At 32.9% G+C, this 20,598-nt stretch overlaps 1 pseudogene; it reads right to left on the bottom strand.

The window, feature by feature from the left end:
- Positions 1-526: 526 nt before the first annotated feature.
- Positions 527-9,467, bottom strand: LOC149179800 (protein trichome birefringence-like 10; annotated as a pseudogene).
- Positions 9,468-20,598: the final 11,131 nt, after the last annotated feature.

Here is a 20,598-nt window from a genome sequence, read left to right as displayed (position 1 = left end):
CCATGTACCTCCCCTACATGTGAAGAACACAACATGAGATATAGCGGAATTCAACATCTTCTCTTTTTTGGATAGTATACCATAAGAGCGAAATATTTAAGTGTGTAGAGATTATCAAAGTAGTAGATATGACACAAACCTGAAATGCATAAGAGCCTAGGTATGAAAGAATGCATGTGTTTTTTCTGTATTTACTTCTTGACAAATCCATTCCATCACAGTCTTCATAGATCTCTCAAATGCAATCAACAAATCTAGTGCCATGTTTATTGTTTCTCTTTCTTGAAAATAGCAGCCCCTGTAAAAATCTCTTTGTCAATCCATGTGGAAAAGATAAGGTGAAAATTCTAACAAGGAAGAAGTTTTTCAAGTTTAATAAAATATGGAATGCATGGAAATAATTGTGATGTTTTAAATTAGGATTTTTTATTTGTCGATCTATTTTTTTGGGAAAAATACCAAGAAGTAGCCCCAAAAACATTTTATGGTGCTTTATTTTAGAGAAAGGATCACCATTCAGGGATTCTTATTTGTGGGCCTGAACATACAACCAACATAAACTATGTAGTCTTCCATGATTAAGGCCTTCAACTGAATAGCAAAGAATCCAAATGGAGCAATTTCATTATTGTCAAACTGTAAAATAAAATCTTACCTTCTGAAGGTTTTTCTCAAAGTTCCACCAATGCCCTATGTTGAAGACTAGAATATCTGCATCCTTTGAATACTAAGATGTCCAGTCAACCAAATCCAATTTTAGTGTAATTCTAACTTTAGGGGAAAAGATTTAGGAGGACAAACTTGCAGAACCCAAAATGGTGCCCTATAATATTCCATAGTGCAATTGAACTCCTCGAATTTGAAGGACAAAATTCCCTTGTTCTTTGAAATGGGGCTTCCATTGACCTCATATATTTGGAGTTCGTTTGGAGCGGCCTCTACTAGAATGCAAATGAGTGGTTCCCATTGTTTCTTTCGATCTAATCACCAACAAAGACTGCTTGATAGTTTCGTATCCTATTTAGCATGTTGTTTGCATTGAATTTGATATCACATAAAAGGAAATTAGCTCAAACACAAAATATAAATTTTCCCACAAAGGTTACCAAACTATGCTAAATTCTCTTTAAAAATCTAATGGTATTCAATCTGAAACTTTGTTAAAATTCTGACATCAAAGGGAAAAAAATTAGTTAACGACTACCAATCAAATTAAACAAACAATGTGAGTATAAGAATGCCATTGGTCTCGGTCTGAACTTTCTTGAATCACATAACATCAACATAAAATAAGACTACCATTGGTCTCTTTTTTTTCCTTCTTGAATAGAACAACATAGGGAATAGAATATTGTCATGCAACTCTTTCATATTATTCGTGGTATGAATATTAATTTTGATTTTAATTGGAAAAACTGAGGGCACTACATTATTATTAGGTAACCATGTTCCTACTATAGCTTGAAATGCAGCTCCAAACTAATTGAAATTCTAGATCAATCTCAAGTAATCTATTTCTCCAAACTAATATTAACATTAGGGAAGAGATCTATTGACCAGGGAATATTGTAGCCCAAAGGTTTCCACTGCCATTTCATGTAAAATTTATCTAGCCTCTTGTTCTCTTGGCATCGAAACCTAGGATCAATAAAAGGGAAATAGAGGGCCTGGTAAAGGGGATATGATTCATCCCAAACTCATGATCCAACATGCAAGTAACATTGATTAAAACTCTGTGAATACTCAAGCTTGGGAAGATCCAAGATGTTCATAATACCAGAGGCCTCTTCCATAGCAGAAGAATTTTCTGCAAAAAGATTGTGTTTCCCTTCCTCTTTGTGAATCCTAAACCCTACAGGTATTTCCCTGATGTCAATGTACACGAAGCAGAAGAAAAAGACAATGGGGGAAGACAAGCCAAATACACTCACATTGAAAAATTGTGGGTCTATTTAGAGTTGTAATATAACCATTTGAATCTCTTGGGAGAGCTAAAATATGGTTCCATGGATCAACAATGCAATCCCTTACAGGGTTCCCTCTACACTATATTTCTACTACTACTTTTCCTCAATGTCAGGACTCTATTTTCCACAAAATATGCATTAGGAAGGAATCCATTATGTAGGGCTAGACACTTGACTATTTCTTAAGCCATGGTCCAGAAACAAATACTAACAAAATAAATAACGTCGTTTTCTTCTCAGTTTAATTCCAAGACATGCTAAAATTACATTTGTCTACATTGTACAATACATAAAGTTGTTGAATAATAAACATGTTTATATTTATTTTGATCCTTGTTGGCCAAACTAAAAGAATGTACTATAGCAGTAAAAGATGAGCAGCAGAACGAATTAGTGGCAGGTGCTTCACACAGAAAAAAATAAGAGTCTCCATAAAAATTAAGGAAAGAATCGAAATTGAACCAAACACTTCGATGCTAGTGCACTACATTGACTGAATTTTAAGTCTCATATCAGAGAATTGTTTGGGAGATCCCGAAGGCTCCCATCTGTGAAGAAGTCTGAGAAGAGATCTAGCTTTCATTTTTTCTCTAGGAGTACCAAATGTAAGAAGATTATACAAAGAACGCATCAATGATGGCAATCTCAACAAGTTTATTACAATTTTGTCTCTTCCATTGCAACGCAAGGATAGAAAAATAGTAACACAATTCTCCTTGCATTTAGGTGAAGTAGAAATCAATCTTAGAAGGCTGGGAATTAGAGGGATTGCAGAGGTTTCACAAATTACAAGAAATCCCTCTAGTTGATTCCCAATCACAATAAGAACATAAATTGCATTGTCTGTAAAACTCAATATGTCACCTTCTGATGCATTAATTAATAGAGGAACTGCCCCAAATTCTATTACTTGTGAAACATTTCCATGAAAAACTAAAAGATTAAACAAGGTAGTAGTTGCATCCCTCTTGCCTCTGACAGTTCCATCCTAGAGAAGATTTATCAAGGTTGGAATGGATTTTGGCCTCTCTCCAATTAATTTATTATATTCATCAACAGAGGAAAGGTTGAAGACCATTGCAACATAATTCTCCCTCACTTCCTTACTTCATCCATTGCTGAGAATGTTGATGATCAATAGTAAAGCACCAGATTGCATGATTTTAGCTATGTTCCTCTCATAAATAGATAAATTTAGGTGTGAAATTACCACATTTTCTTGAGCTTTGGGATCTTGGGAAGATAGCAGTGATACAACCAAAGGTATGGCTCTTCTTGCCTCTTGCAATGAAATTTTTATAACCCATGTTGTTTTTAGCAAGAAGTCTTATTTCATAAGAAACCTGCCTCTTTGATTCAAAAGATCCTATAGAAATATTTTATACAAGGAACACTCCAATCATCTTTGCAACTTCTATAGATGCAATATCGAAGTGAGGAAGAATTATGTTGCAACGCTCTTAAGACTTTATACAAGGAATGTTGCAGTCATCTTTGTAGCTTCTATAGATGGCTTAGCACTCATAGTGCTTTCCATTAATGAAATTTTCTTGTTGTTTCCTTGTTTTTAAAAAGGGATGTTATGTGCATCACAATACTGAATAATAAGGCTACGGAGAGCATGATTTGGAATAAGATTTGTGTCAAAAAGTTTCTGTCCATTGTTTAGACAAGTAAAGTGTCCTTCCTCTATCCATTTGGTAATGGAGGCTAGTTCATACATTTTCCCAGTAGAAACAATGACTGCTTCTCTCATCAAATCATGTGAGATCAGACATCTAAAATCATTTGGAATAACAGGGACATCCTTGGAGTCTCCTTTGGAAACTCTATGTTCACTTGATGGTTGTCATTTTGCATCAAATTCCATCTATGTAACCCAAAATAGAACACACTTGCAATAGTGCATGAAGCCAATCAAGCTTTGAATCATTGAAAAATTTTGATCCGCACCTACCTTATTTTGATTTCTCATCTCTTCCTTCAACAATTATGTCTCTCTTAAATAATCCCTTGCATTCTTCAAATGGAGACGGTTAAGAATTTTTCTAAGTTTATATTTCTTCGGGGTCACCACCTTCTCGAATTAATCAAGAACAACAAGCATATCTCTGCAGAGATGTTCTTCAGCCATATCAATGAAAATATTAGCTCTTCTAGCCTCACTGTGAACCAGTACCTAGTTCTTGGCTTGGACTCTTCAGGATCATATGATTTTGGAAGAAAGTGAGTCTTCAGGGCTCAACTCGACATAGGTCTTCCTTCCATCTAGAGAAGTTGTCCTTTTGGTGACAGAAGAGGTTCCTTACAGAGAACTTCAGTGGAAAAAAAATTACCTAAAATCTTCCCCTCACTAATCTTAATGGATGGACCATCATTGCTGGAATTTCCAAAATCATCCTCTCATCTGCCCCAATCACTGTAGATCCAGACAATACTATGACATTGTTGGAAATCTCCTTGATATTACTAGATTTAACTGAGTCCAGTGTTGATTCATATGATGGTTCATATATATCCTATGAAGATACAAAACCATGCGCTAAATCATCCTTTTTATCTTAGTGGTTTCAAAATCACTTCTAGTTCCTTCATCTTCATGTCCTTCTTCAAGCAAACTTTCCATTGGAAGTAACAAAGAAGCATTTTGTTTCTCTCCTTGATGTCTCCTACAAAATCCTAGCCAAATCATCGATCAAGATCCTAGGTTGTTGGTTTCCATGATAATTAGAAAGGAGTAAATTGCATGCTTAAATGAAGATTAATTCCATATGATCTTATAATTGAATTAGCTCAGGTGACTAGCCAAATTTCTCCTTTACTAGAAATTGATTTTGAAAAGGATTTTGATAAGATTGAATGGAACTTCATACTGAACATGTGCTATGGCTTGTTCTATCGAAGATTAGTGGATTTTTTTTTGTGAGCCTCAAGAAGAATAAGCCTGAATATCATACTTTCAAACCCTATTTTTCTAAAACAACTTGTATAAAGCTTAAGGATATCATATAATATTTGGGCATTCCCTTTGATATGAAGCTCTCTATTACTAGTCAATCCATGAGGATAGTGGTCATGTTCGAAAGAAAATCTCAAGCATGGAGTAATCTTGATCTTTTGGTTACTAGGAAGGTTACAGTTGTTGATCGAATTCTCATAGAAATGAACATTTATTACTATTGTCTCTTCTCCTCTCAACTATGGTTGTTGGTAAAATATTGGCCAAAAAAGAACTTTTATATTGGAGTTCTTTGTAGAACCATGAACACAAACAATGGTATACTTGGCATGATATTAACCAAGCTCAAGAATCAAAAGTCCTTCCTAAGTTGTCTTTTTTATGATGGAACTCCATGGGCCATGTCCTACCGAGAGGAATTGTATGTGGAGTAGTGGGAAGGAGATTTATGACCTTCAGAGTTTCTCTATGCTTGAACAAAATAGGGGGGTGAAGGATATTGAAGAACAGAGGCCAAGGAGGTGCCAATGTATTTGGAAATCTCAATATTTTCTGAAGAAAAATGTGTTGGTGTGGGTCTAACAAGGCTTGGTTTTTTAGACTAGGCTCACAGAGTTGACGAACAAATGATGCACATACACTTTCCGGTAGGAATAAAATGGTTGCGCATGTATTTTTGAGGTGCCAATCTATATGGAAATCTTATTTTTTTTCAAGAACAAGATGGGGGTGACTCCAACAAGGCTTGGTTGTGAAGACTAGACTTCACAGAGTTGATGTTACAAATGATGCATGCATGTTTTCTTGTACGAATGAAAAAGTTGAGCATGTATTTTGCAGGTGCATGTCCGCCATGATTGCCATCACCACCACGAGACTGCCTTTTGTTGCACTATTGAGAGAGAAGGACTGACAACCTTTCGTTGCACCCTCCAGGTGGTCACGGTTATAGAAATTAAAATTTTGAGGGTGGGTTTTTAAATCCAAACTCAGAATTCAAATTCAAACGGGTATGCCAATTAAATGATTACATTGCATATCTTGTATTGTATATGCCATCATTTCTACGGTCTGATGGTGGAAGTGGTGATCAAGGTGGAAGCTGCACAAAATTCCTAGAGTTGTTGCGTCGTAGGAATCTTATGTATGTCCATGTATGTATGCAATTCTGTATTGGAAAGAGGGTATCCAACATCTAAGAGAACAACCATGGTTATCCCCTCAAGCTCTTAGAGTGCATTAAATATCATATAGCATTGGAAATATTTTTTTCCATGTAAATATGCAAGTCTTGTGAGTTGGTCACATTGAATTATTATCATTATTGATATGTTCTTATAATATGATAACTTGAGGAACGTATTGCATGATAGTTCTATCTATTCAGCAAATGTTTTGATCAACCTCTTTTCACATAACATTAGCTTCATCCCAAAAAGCATGAAGAATTTATGTTTTTCTTCTTTCTTCTAGAGTCTCACAAGTTTTCCTAACTCCACTTTTCACATTGTCAATAATGACAACAACACTGATTATAATCATTATTGATATAAATTTTTTGTTGGTTCTCCCATCTCTGGGGTGTTGAACCTTTTGATCCTACCATCTCTACTACTATCGCTATTCTTGCTACCATCATTATTGAGGAATAAGTAGTGCAAATATAAAAGTATGAGTGTGGATGTTAGGATAGAAATTATTATTTCTCTATTTCAGCTCCCTATTTACTAGCAATAATAGTATAAAGGGTTGCAATGTAAATGGTGGGATTAGAATGTTCAATGGACCTAATGAAGGGAGTAGTAAAAAAGATTAATATCAACAATAAGTGTAATCAGAATTGTTATCATTATTGATAGTGGGATAAGAAAAGTAAGGAAAATTACAATGGAGTTATCATGTGTTCAAATGGACTTGATTGCATAAAAATATCATGGAAAAATATATGGGTCACGGAAACCTCAAGCCTCTAAACCGTCAAAGGGTGATGACCATACCAAATTGAATCCATGACCAAGGATAACAATATTTTTATGACCACCGATAATTATATTCTCAAATGCGACATGTTGAGTTCATAAGGGGTATTTCTTGTAATGGCCCCAAGCCTAATTGTGTGAACAATCCCTCGAAACATATATATTCCTTGTATGGAATATGCAAAGAGAGACAGATAATTGATATAAAAATTATTTTAATTAAGGTGGATTTTTGTTATTTGTGATATTTTTATGATGTCTTTTTTATGTGTAAGGTTTTTAAATCATAGTAAATCTTTACTAATAATAAATAGTAAATATGCTAATAATTTTTAATACAGTTTGATTAAAATATACTTTTACAATTTAGTTTTTTTATTATTATTGAAAATATATATTTTATAAATTTATTAATCATAATTTTATTGTTGAGAAGATATATTGATTGAAGATAAAAATATTATATTTAAAGTTAAAAATATTAGGCTTATATTTAAATTTCATTTAAATTTCTAAAATTTTAATCATCTCACTCATTAAAATTATGTTGATTTTGTTATAAAATATAAAAATAAAATTTTAAGGAAAATTTAAATAATCTTTTGTATTTCTCAAATTTAAATTAAATCAAATCTTTTGAAAAAATCATTGTTTTGAAAATTATAAATATTTATCTAGTTTTTTTTACCATAAATTAAAATTGAATCTTACAACATAGCTTTGGAAAAAGATTAAAGTTAAAACTTAAAACATAAGTTTAAAAACAAAAAATGGAGGGTGCTCACCCATGTTGGAAGTGTTTGGACTAAATAGATCCGAATTGTAGCTCATAAATTCCTGAACATGGCAGAATGTTTCACTGCACAAAATCAACATTCAGATATGGAAGCAGTAGAGATACGATGATTGAATATGCAGACGATACCATACCCTGTTAATTTGTTTTGTATACAAAGATTTTTCCATGTTATAGTTCAAAGTTATATGGAATATTTCTCCCAAATGGAATCTTTTTTAAAACAATCTCCCAAGAAAAAACACATTGAAATCGAGGCACTGAATTGTAAATTGGAAAAACAAATGCGTTAAAATAATATTTTATTTAGTTATAAAATCTAATCATTTTGGAAGAAGGATTTGTTCAATAGTGGGATGTTATGACTCAAATTGTGCAAAATTTTGGCGGTTTAATAGTGAATTGTTATGACTGAGACTGTGACAAAGTCAGTTGAACTTCTTATTTTAATCTCAACTGAATTCGTAATATATCTAAATACCTTGAGCCGTGCCTATGGTCCAATTTAGCTACTATCACCATAAGAATATATCCAACCACCTGTAAGTTAATATTTAAACTAAACGGATTTATTTTACATCTAAACTGAATTTAGATTTGTGGATTTGGATTTTGGTTAATTTAGCTACTATCACCATAAGAATATATCCAACCACCTGTAAGTTAATATTTAAACTAAACGGATTTATTTTACATCTAAACTGAATTTAGATTTGTGGATTTGGATTTTGGTTTCTGGCAGAGCATTATCTCTGGAGTCAACATTATTTTTGCAAAATGATTTGCCAATTAAATATTTCATTACGGTAGAAGATAGTTATCCCACCTTTCCATCATTAAAAACAGGAAAACGATTGGAAACTGGATTTTTATAAACAATAAATATATTGTATTACAATTGCGAATATATACACAAATCGCCTAGGAGTGGCCACATATTTTGTAAAAATCTGCCTTGGCTTCGAGTTATTTACAAAGATAAAACCATATAAACAATAAATATATTGTACTGCAATTGCGAATATATACACAAATTGTCTGGTAGTGGTAGTGGCCACATATACTGTACAAATCTGCCTTGGCTTCGAGTTATTTACAAAAACTAAAACGATAAGATCAGGATTGAATAAAAATGTAAAACTCTCTATGTGTATTCTTTCCATTTTTACCATCCATGACCTCCAGGTTACTTATATTATCAAAAACCCCAGACTGAAGGTCAACAAGGAACTCCTCGTTGGTGAGAGTGCATTCCTCCGCAATTGTGTCCAGCCGCTTTCCGCTCAGAGAGTTCTGCGGAGTCTGTGAACATAATAGTATTCTCTCCGGAGAAACATAATATTATCCCCTCCGGAGAAATTTCCATCCACCGCATGCTCACAGCTGCCTTCTCCGCCATTGATTTATCCAAGAAAATTGCTCTTTGAATTACAACAAATTCTTTTAAACTCTGTGAATAAATAAATGATAGACCTGCAACACAAAATAACAAATTGTCTGTAACTCTAACCTGTAAACACGGGCACTTCACAACACACTGCTAGCCTCCCACACTTCACAACACAATGCTAGCATCCCACACTGTAGCCGTGAGCGCAATGCCTGAGAAGTCCTTTGCATCTCAAAAGTAGTGCTGCCACCGCGCTGAGGATTTGAGATCTTGGCATCGCCTTCGCCTCTGCCATGATCGCCAACCCACCAGACTGACGGCCTTTCGCTGCAAGACCGGGACTGACAGCCTTTCGCTGCACCCTCCAGGCAGTCATGGTTATAGAAATTTTAAATTAAACTTTTGAGAGGGGGTTTTCAAATTCAAAGTCAAAATTTAAATTCAAACGAGTATGCCATTAAATACATACATTGTATATCTTGTATCGTATATGCCAGCACGCTGACGATGGTAGTGGCGGAAAGGCGACAATAAATTCCTAGAGCTAAAACGGATACGACTACAGTTTAAATGGGAAAGAATGGGAAAATAGAAAATGGCTAGAGTTTTGAAATAGGGAGGGAGAATGAAATTAACGCAGTAAAAGGGAAAAATTGGAGACATGGGTCCGTCGAGGGGTTAAATGAGACATGGGTACATCGAGGGGTTAAATTTGACGCCCGTATGTTTGTATTTTGCTTTTTTACCCGTAAAATACGTTTTAGTTTTAAATCTCCATGTCATGTGCAACTTGGCATTAATTTTAAAAGTTTAAAAAAAAAAAAATTATAATTTTTTTTTTATATATATATTTAACCTTACGTCATATATTTTTTATACTTGTAAGTTACAATGTGGCGACTGGATTGTTGAATAATTGTTTGTGACTGGATCATGTCAAATGACTCAATGAGACTCGGCACAGTACGAATCTCTCTCCTCATCTCACGAGTTGCTACAGGGATCTTGACGATGTGGCGATTTGGTTGTGAAATAATTATAATATTAATAATGACAGCGACTGGATTGTTGAATAATAATTACTATAATTCAGAACTTTTTGGAACGACTATGGCATTTTTAGTATGGTGTGAATCTGTAACCTTATAATCTCCGGCCGGGGCAACTTGCAAGTTTAGCGTTTAGTGACAAAGGACAGTGATCGGATGGCTATCAGATCTGCGGATTTTGCATTCAATTCGCATTCGGGTTTAGCGCTTGAGCATTTAGAGAGAAACTTACCAATTACCAACTTACCACCCCTAAACTTTAATGTGTACAAGATTCCATTAATGAGTCCTGTCGCGGCCCGCGGGGAAATAATCCATCGCTTAAAGCTTTATCGTCAATTTACCACCGATCACTTGTGATGTGCTGTAACGTCTTACCTCAATATTCCATATGAAGAGAGCAAAAATAGTGATGACTATGACAGCAAATGATAGTAGACGCGCCATGGGAAAAGAAACAAAAGCACCTGCAACAGCTACTTAGTCACTCCACTGAGTTGATATGAGGTTATGAGGAGGAGCATTATATAGCATATGGTGTAAGTCGCAGAGGACTTCCTGCTAACCTAGCGTAGTGCTGTTTGGTTGGTCGACTCATCGAAAATTTAAACAGAAAACTTCGGGTAACGTAAAATCGTATGAGAGTGTACCGCGTGTCCAAGATATGGAAAGTAACAAGGCGATCCTTGACACGGAAGCGTGCTCAGTTGGATTTTCATTAAAAAAATACAATTCTGGGAATGTATGCCCGAGGCCCCCAGTCGTCAACTATACTTTTGTGCCAGAGACGCTACACACAGTTAAAACCAACATCAACCCCAACAGAGTTCTCGTCGTGTGTCTGGTGCGATTTCTGTTGAGTTTTCAGCGTCTGTCATCAGTTTATATACATCGTCGTGGCAGAAGAGCAGTGCCCAACTTAAATTTTGCGTTGCCAGGTTTTTGAAATCCCTCCCTCTCTCTCTGTACAAATAACAATTACACTGTTATAGCTGGTAATTTCTTGAAGTGATTCATGGATGATATAATTGTGTGGTGCCACATTTTATTTTTTTGGATGTGCTTTGCTTTAATTCCAATAGATGAGCGTCGCTCTTTCAGTGTCTCCGTCTGTCTCGTATTTTTGAGGCGCTAAAGGAATTTGTTATCCTCTGCAATTACTCCCTTGGAGGCTGTCAGGACAATTCCAAAACTTGGACATTCAAGAGAATTTATTCTTAGCTCAAACAAAAATTATAACTAGAAAGCAAAATAAAAATAAATTTGGCTTATTACTTCGTTGTGTATGCGTTGACCAGGGGAGTAAACAAGTGCGCTGGTGGCACAAAGGGAAACTAGATGACAACCACCATGGCGACATAATATTGAGTAAACAAATTAGGAATTCAAATGTGAATTAGTGGAAGACATAAACTGAGAAGAAAAAATTACAAACTAAGCACAATATCATAAAACCGCAAGGGATAGTCACCCTATCGATAAAACATCCAGAAATTGATATAGGCTATAAAACTTACATTGGATAGAACCTAGTTGAGAACTTAATCAGTTTCTGACCTCCACGGGTGCGGCCTCTAAACAAAATATTGACAAAAACCTGAACTCCTACTACAGAAAATAGAGGAATAACCCAAACTATAATATAATAGAGAGATGGAAAATTTAAAATTATTACCAGTGTGACAAGGCACACAGGTAAGGTGCCACGGTAAGGTGGAAAGATCGAAGCCTGCAACTTTCCATAAGCATCTAGAAGCCTAATGCATTCGGATGCCTTCAGCGGAAAATTTATGAGCCACTCGACATGAATGGTAGTGAGAAAGTAGTCGATAAATATACCATAAGTGGATTTGTGAAAAGGTAGGGTTTGGAAGGTAAATATTGACTGTCAATTCCCATAGCTCATTTCCAGCGTTGATGGAATAGATAGTGCGCACATGTGTTCACATGGACCCAAGTTGGATGTGTCTTTGTGAAGGTTAGCTTATCTGGTGTTGTTGTCCGTCTGCTTTTAGTGTAATATTAGTCCCTGATTTTTTTTAGTTTCTTTCTGGTTGGCCATGAATGAAATCTTCTGTTTCAAAATTCCAAAATTGTAAATAGGACAATGACAGAATGCTGAATCAATTAATATGTTGTTGAATTCTGAATGTATTTAGAATAGAAGTGGTATTTAAATTGTTAAACTTTTTGTGAAATTTGATGAGTTAGATTTCTCACTGTAATAAATTGTATATGTAAAAGTTTGTTATATCAATTCATGTAAAAGTTTGTTATATCATTTTTGATGAATTGGATAAATGTCCTTGTAACAGCTCTGTTATATTGTTTAGTTTTGGATTTTTGTTGTAAAATTTCATTTGTTGGATTAGTTAATTGAATTTGTTAAATATGTATTTTTATAATTTTATTAAATGATTTATTTAGATTTATTTTTAGCGTTTGGGATTTTTAGCAGCGTACCAGTGCAAGATTATTTTTTTAATATGGTTTTAGTTGATGAAATGAAATTCATATATACTAATGGTACAACAAAAAATGGAAAATTTGAACAATTATGAGTACAATTTGAAATTAGATGAAACTTGTACAAATAAATTTTAAAAGTCATATGATGGACAGTTTAAAAATAAAAACGTCATAAAAAAATTCCTTGACGAGTAGGGTCACCCGTCAAATTTAACCCCTGGGTCCATCATACAAATTAAATTTAATCTCAAAGTATTATAATTTGACAAAAAATTCTGTCCCTAAATATGAAAGAGTACATTCAATCATGAATACTATTTCAACACTGATATATTCCAAAATAAATATACCTATAAGCCCCTATAATTATTATTTATATTATAAATATTTCATAAAAGTAGATATGTTTGTAAGCTTCTTTAAGTATTATTTATATTATAAATATTTCATATTTGTATTTTTAATTATATGTCTATTAATTAAGCTATTGTTAAGAATGTGAATCAATCTTATTTGAATTTATTTTAATGTAATATGTATATTATGATCCCTACCAACTATTTATTAATTATTATTAATCAAATTAAAATTATAGAAGTTTTATTCCAAAATAGATATATCGATATATGTTCTAAAATATTATAGTTAAGAATGTGAATCATTCTTATTTAAAGTTAATTTAATGTGATATGTATATTGTTATTTTCTCCTTAATTTTTTAATTTTTTAATTTTTTAATGTGATATGTAGAATGTGAATCGTTCTTATTTAAATTTACTTTAATGTGATATGTATATCGTGATTTTCTCCTCAAATTTTATTAATAAAATATAATAAAATTTGTCTTTCACTTATCCCCCTCATGTATTTCTAATCTCTTTTTTAATTGAATGGATACTACATTTATAAGAAGAAATTTCGGCGTAAATCACATTCAGAAAATCTTTGTCGACGCGTTTCGAACCAGCTAGTGTGGTTCATCGCATTCTATTTATTTTTTCCTGATAAATATTAATAAATAAAAACTTAACTAATATTCTTTAATGGTTTATTATTAAATCAATTTTATTAAATAACCCTCGACGCATTTCGAACCAGCTAGTGTGGTTCATCGCATTCTATTTATTTTTTCCTGATAAATATTAATAAATAAAAACTTAACTAATATTCTTTAATGGTTTATTATTAAATCAATTTTATTAAATAACCCATCCCCCGCCCCCCGTCCCTCCTTCCCTCCCCTCTTTTTCAGTCATCCCTAGTGATATAAATACTTATTTAAATAAGTTAATTTAGCAACCATAGAATAATAAATAAATAATATAAATAAATAAATATTTATAAATAAATAAATATAAAATAAAAAATAAAAATAAATAAATAAATAGAAATTTAACCAATATTCATCAATAGTTTAGTATTTCCCTAAATCTATCCTATCCAAAAAAACCCTTTACTTTTCCCTAGTGATTAATTAAGTTATTCTAACAACCATAAAATAATATATAATATAAAGAAAATAGAATAACATTCTTGGAATTAAATAAATTAATTTAATAGCCGAAGATAAACTTTCTAAAATACCCCCTTTACTTATCCCTAGAATATAAATCAATAAGGAATTAAACAATAAGGAATTAAATACATTATTGACCAAAGAACATTATAGGAATAAAATGGAATCACTTTGGGATATATATTAAAAAAATAAAATAAATAAATAAATAATTTTCACTATAATTATAATATTAATTTTTTATTACCTTTTGACTAAAATAAAATAGTATTACATTCGATATATAATATATTATAATTTAATTACTATATTTATAATATTATTTTTTTCACCTTTTAGCTTTTTAACATTATAATATTATCTAGTCGTTTTTCTTTATAGCCATTGTTGGTCAACCTTGTCAACCTAGCCGTTTGGAGGATCTGCTCTCCCTATTTAATATGCAGCCATGATCTGACTCCTCAACTTGTCCTCATGATAAACCACACTAGCTAGTTCCAAACGCGTCGACAAAGATTTTTTGAATGTGATTTATGCCGAAATTTCTTCTTATAATTGTTATGGATCACAGAAGCCTCAATTCAACCATGGATATTACATTTTTAGTCATTATTACTATTATTGATACCAACATAGATCCATCTTAATCATGGATCTAACATGGGCCTAGAGGGATCAAATTTCTTTATGTGCAAACTTATTTTAGAGTGAAAAAAATGTGTATTTTTTTATTATTTAAATTGTATTTTTGAATGTTATAGAGATTACATAATATGTGTATTGAGTCATTCTAGTTTTTTTATTAGTAATATATTTTTAAATATATGTCAATATTAATTCATATTAAAATACTTTACTCATAACTCACATTAGATATTTTATACTATATAACAGTAAATGTTTTTTTTAACATTTTTTCTATATAGATATATAGATATAGTGTGTTAAATTTTTTTTGACAATTATATGTTTTAAACGTCTTACTCACATATTTTTTTTTTTACTTCTAACTACTTTAGATGAAATTATACTAGGTTATATCAATAGCTAATTAAATTTACATGACATATATTTCTTTTCTTTTTTAGTATATCCAACATTGCTTTTCTATTTAGAGAATATTTTATTTTTATTTTAGGAGAGATAAACATCCATACACATGGCCTTCACACTAGTTTGTAAAATAAGCAACATTTTATTGATATTACAATATTAAGCTAACATTTAAACATTTAAAATCATTTAAAGCCACTCAAACTTCTTCTCCATACCTAAATGTAATTAAAACTAAAAATATGTTTCTTTATTTTCCTTATTATTATTATTATTATTATGTATGTTTACATCTTTTATTTAGTAATTTTTTTTTTTTTTTTTTTTTATTTTATTATAGAATAGCATTTTTATCCAATAATATTGTACACACATAATTTATATATTTAAATTAAAAATCATATATTCGCTAATTATTTTATTTTATTTTTTATTTTTTTATGGAAAACATATTGTCTATAATAAAATAATATATATTAATTACTTTTAAAATATTTATTTTAATTCATAATTGTTTTATAATAAAAAAATATCAATATTAAAATAAAATTATAAAAAAATTTAATATAATGGTAAATATATTATTTAGTATATAATTCCAATATACAATAGGAAAAATGCCTTTATATTTTTTATATAAAAAAGGTTATAATATTTTATATAAAAACTATTAATATATACGTTATTTATAAACGTGAATTTTACTTTTATCATCGTTCTTTCATTTTTTTGGAATGTGATTTTTTTTAATATTATATAAATAAAGAAAAATACACGTGGAATGAATATATCTATTTTTTTTATGAATATATGCTATAATTTGATGTTTAAAGTTGTTCATAGAGTTTTGAATAAATGGTGATTGAGTGAGTTGTTAAGGCACTTCTAAATGTTAAGTTATTTGTTTCTTTAATTAGATCTGTCTAATACAATTATTCTATGGACTTAATAGTCACCAATCTTATAATCCTTTCAGCGATTAATTAGATTTAGAATAGACTGTGAAAGTCACAAGGTCACAAGTTCCAAACTCAATCAGAAGGTCACAAGTTCGAAACTGAGTGGGCAAAGATCCACATCCAATCATGTTACAAGTCAAACTTATTGTAATTTTTGATACCACTTGACAAACAAAAATAATATTCACCAATATAATAAAAAAAATATTACACATTTTTTTTTTCACTATCAACTCTTTTTTAAAACATAACCTTTTCATAATGTGATGAAACAATATAAAAATGCTATTTCATAATGCCTAGGAAAATATATTAACCTTATCATAAATATATATAAAAAATTGTCATTCAAAAGAGTTTGACATTTCTTATATTTCTGTATTCAAGATTCTGTGATCCATAATGAATTAAAAAAAATATTTGGGTAGAAATTACATAAGAGAAATTTCTCTTATGTAATTTCTACACAAAAACATTGCTTAATTTCTTATATTCTTTTTAAATACATCTTCTTCTTCATTATAATGTTATAAACACTTGGATAAAATTAAAAATATTAAAAGTAAATATAAAAATATTTCTATATCCATAAATATGAAATCAAAACAAAATACTACTTCCTAACTTCGATATATAACAAGGCCGCATAGCTAGCGTTCCCTACCGCCTAGTTTAATTATTGTACTAATTAGCATATTTGAACAAGAGTTAAATTATTGATTTGTTTAAGTATGGTAAAATCAGAGTCAAAAACACTAAAAGAAGTGAGCCAATGATTCTTATTTAACTCAAATTTGATATTTTTTACAAAAAATATGACTAAGCATTTTAGAGTTTGCATATTAGAGACTAATATAATTTGCTAAGGTTCTTAAATTTTAAGATAAATTTAAATCCTTAAAATTGTTGTTAAACCATCTATATATATATATATATATATATATATATATATATATATATATATATATATATATATATATATATATATATATATAAGAGAAAATGAAAAATAATGTTTCACTCTAATATTAATGTTGATTTTCTTATCGGAGACTAAACGGATGGCGATTTTCAGCACTAGGGTTTCAGCAGACAGCGCAGCTGCAGCTCCCGTAGGTCTGCCATGCTCCCGAACGGCCAGAGGCTTGCATGCTGGTCATGCCATGACTGAATCTTCCCTCTCGCTTTGGGACGGATTCGCTGAGGAGACGATCAAACAGGATTCAGCACACAGCAAGATTTCGCCGGGCTACCCATTCTTCTGGACGCAGATCGTACACCGCACGGCAGTACCAGCCTCTCATCCAGGGGATCACATTCTAAAACAACCGATCATCGCCCAGACTTGCTCTAATGCGCTCCCCTCTGCAAAAGCATTGCAGAGGCCTGGCAGATCCGTCTGCATCTATGGAGAACAGAGGTGCTTGATGTCCACGCCCCATCCTAGCAAGAAAACGATCCGATCACGCGAGCAAGGATTGATCTCAAATGACAGGGTCGAAGATCAGGTTTGGGGAGGGAACATGGATCTGGATCCACGATTTTCAAGGATTCCTCAGCCCTCGGCGGTGCAGATCGGGTCCTCTTACACGCTGACGCAGTGTTTGTACAGAGAATCCACAGATCCCTCTACAGCAGAACTGAAACTCTATCAAGGCATCGGCCTTCCCGCTCCTCAGATCAGTTGGGGAAAAAGGCCTGCAGAATCATCAGCAGCTTTCCAGATCCAAATCAGGCTCCTTTCAGGGAAAACTATGCTTCAATGGGTTTGCCCGGCGGATCCAGTGCGGCATCTCAAGCATGCTTTGGACTTCAAACTGGGAATCCCTTTGGCAGACCAACGGCTTCTTTACCAAGGTAAACATCTTGAGGATCCCTTTCCTATTTCTTTTTACGGCATTGAGAAAGACGCAACTATTATCCTTTCCCTCCGTCTTAGAGGAGGAGCTGGGGGGGAGCCTTCCTCAGCTAAGGCTTTCTCGTACAAAGATGCAGTCCATAGCAAGCAGGATGAAAAGTCAGAGCCACCAATACAGACTTCACCCAAGCCCTTTTTGGTTGACAAAATGGAGGAGATCCCATCAGTTGAAGTCTCCTACCCTGAGCTTGAAGACGAAACCCAGAAATTTGCTGAAAAAGCCATCATCTGTAGATTCAATGGGCTCTGGCCGCGCTCACAGGATCTTTATGACTGGATCAAAGATAACTGGACTGATCATTGTAAGGTTTATTTCTGTGCTAAAGGGTATTTCATAGTGTTGTTCGATGACCTAGAGCATTGCTACAATGCCCTAGACGAAGGCCCTTGGTTCATGGGTTCGGCTGGTCTCTTCCTAACTCCTTGGTTTCCCGACTTTGACCCAGCTTCAGCAGTCATCACCAAGGCTCCGGTATGGATCAGGCTTCCAAATCTCCCAGTTCACCTGTGGCGTACAGAAGTATACAGGCAAATAGGCAATGCCCTGGGTAGCTTTTGGAAGGGAGACTACGAGAGAGAGAGGCAGGGTCTCTATACATATGCCAGAGTTTGTGTGGAGATTGATTTAAGTAAGGGATTGCCAGAGTACATCAATCTCAAGATCAAGGACGCTATCTGGACCCAGTATATAGAGTACGAGAACACTGCCTTCAGATGCCGTCATTGTAACCAAACAGGGCACCTACATATCTCTTGCCCTTCACTGTCAGCAAGAGCAAAAAAGGGCCTCTTTGCTCAAACTAAGCCTAAGCGTTGGGCCCCCTGCCCACCGCCGCCAACCAGAAGCTCCAGCCCCCCTAGTATGGAGAAGGTTCCAAGTATGGAAAAGGAGGAAAATCAGTCAGAACCAGATCAGATGACGCAGACGATGGTTCAGCCCACGAACATTATGGAGCACACCCATGTCTCAGCAAACTCGCAGAAGCGTCCCCATGAGACTTCCTCCTCGGATTCAGAGAAGGAGTCCCCAATGCTAGCGAACTCCAGTCTCCAAGTTGTTCTTGCCCATACTCCTCCTGAGGGCTGGACAAAAGTTAACAAAAAGAAAGGGAAAAAACATTGTGGTGTAATCACCGTCCCGCTGGGGTAACAGCCTGACAGTTTGTATTTGCTATCGAATCTTTAGGTGTAGCAGAGTTATTCTTCCTTCCGAGACCGAGGTTGACGAATTTATCATTTCCGGTCCATCGGTCTCTTGTCTTTCTTGTAGCTCTGTGATTGTATCTCTCTTCCGGGACCGAGGTTGATGTATCTATCATTTCCGGTCTGACGGTCTTGTGCCTTTCCTGTTTGTACCATATTGATTTCTCTTAATAGATTTAGTTTTGCCGAGAAAAAAAAAAAAAAATGTTGATTTTCTTATCTTTAATTGAATATTTTTTTTAAAATTATAAAAAGCATGGAAAATGAAATTATAAAAATTGAAATATTATTATTTATAGAAAACTTAAATACATTACAATTTCATATTTCTTAAACACTTATAAAAGTTTAAAATATATAGATTTTTTGATTTAGAAACAAAATGTGAAATACTTATTTTTATTAGACATGCACACCAGATAAAAGTAAAATATAAACCTATTTTTTTAGTTAAACACAATTTTTTTGTTAGTTAAATGATGTATTGTTAATTTATATTAATTTTTTAATTAATATAATTTATTTTAATTGTAGTTTATTGATAACGTTTCAGTTACACAGGTTATTATATTTTGTGATATTTTTTAATAAAAAAACATAATAATAAAAAAAGCAAATAATGAAGCAGATTGCGGGGAGAGACTAAATTTCATTTATCTGATGAAGCAAGAAAGTAACGCATGCATGGAGTAAATTGAGATATTTGATTAAACAAAAACGTGGGCCGTATGGTAATTCTATCAACAATTCTATATAATAGAAGAACATGGGCCACGTGCAAATCATACCAACAAATTGAACATCCCTTCCTACTTGGCAAGGAGATAATATATCTAGACTAACTATTATTGGATAACTATTATCTAGGCTAACTATTATTGGCATTATATGAAACCCATGTAAAAAAGTATAGCCAATAGGTGGTTCCATTGGACAGCCTGAAAAATTTAACATGTAGAACATATGAAGTGGGATCCAAGAAAGACAGATCATATTAAATAATGCTTCGAAGAAAAAATTAGAGATTTTGCTAAAACAGTAAAGAATTTCAATTCTAAAAAATTGAAATAGCAATACATGTACTTCAGATCTCCATGAAATTTTATTTTACGCTAACAATGGCAGATAACAATAAGACTAACCTTAAAAATTCATATGACCCAGAAATAACAAAGGCAGTCTCTGAGCCTACACTCGCGATCCTGGTGCTTGTTCCCACAATCCAAGCAGAGTATCTAATGAAATAATTATGCCATCATATTTCCAATCAGATAACTATGTTTGATAAGGAAGTTACGGCATCACAATGACAGATAGATTTTGAACCAAGGGTTATGAAT

Source organism: Pinus tabuliformis, chromosome 3_2, assembly GCF_031772625.1.
Source record: "Pinus tabuliformis cultivar Carrire ecotype Pingquan chromosome 3_2, CPIR1, whole genome shotgun sequence".
Lineage (NCBI taxonomy): Eukaryota > Viridiplantae > Streptophyta > Pinopsida > Pinales > Pinaceae > Pinus > Pinus tabuliformis.
This window is presented reverse-complemented; position numbering and strand designations above follow the sequence as displayed.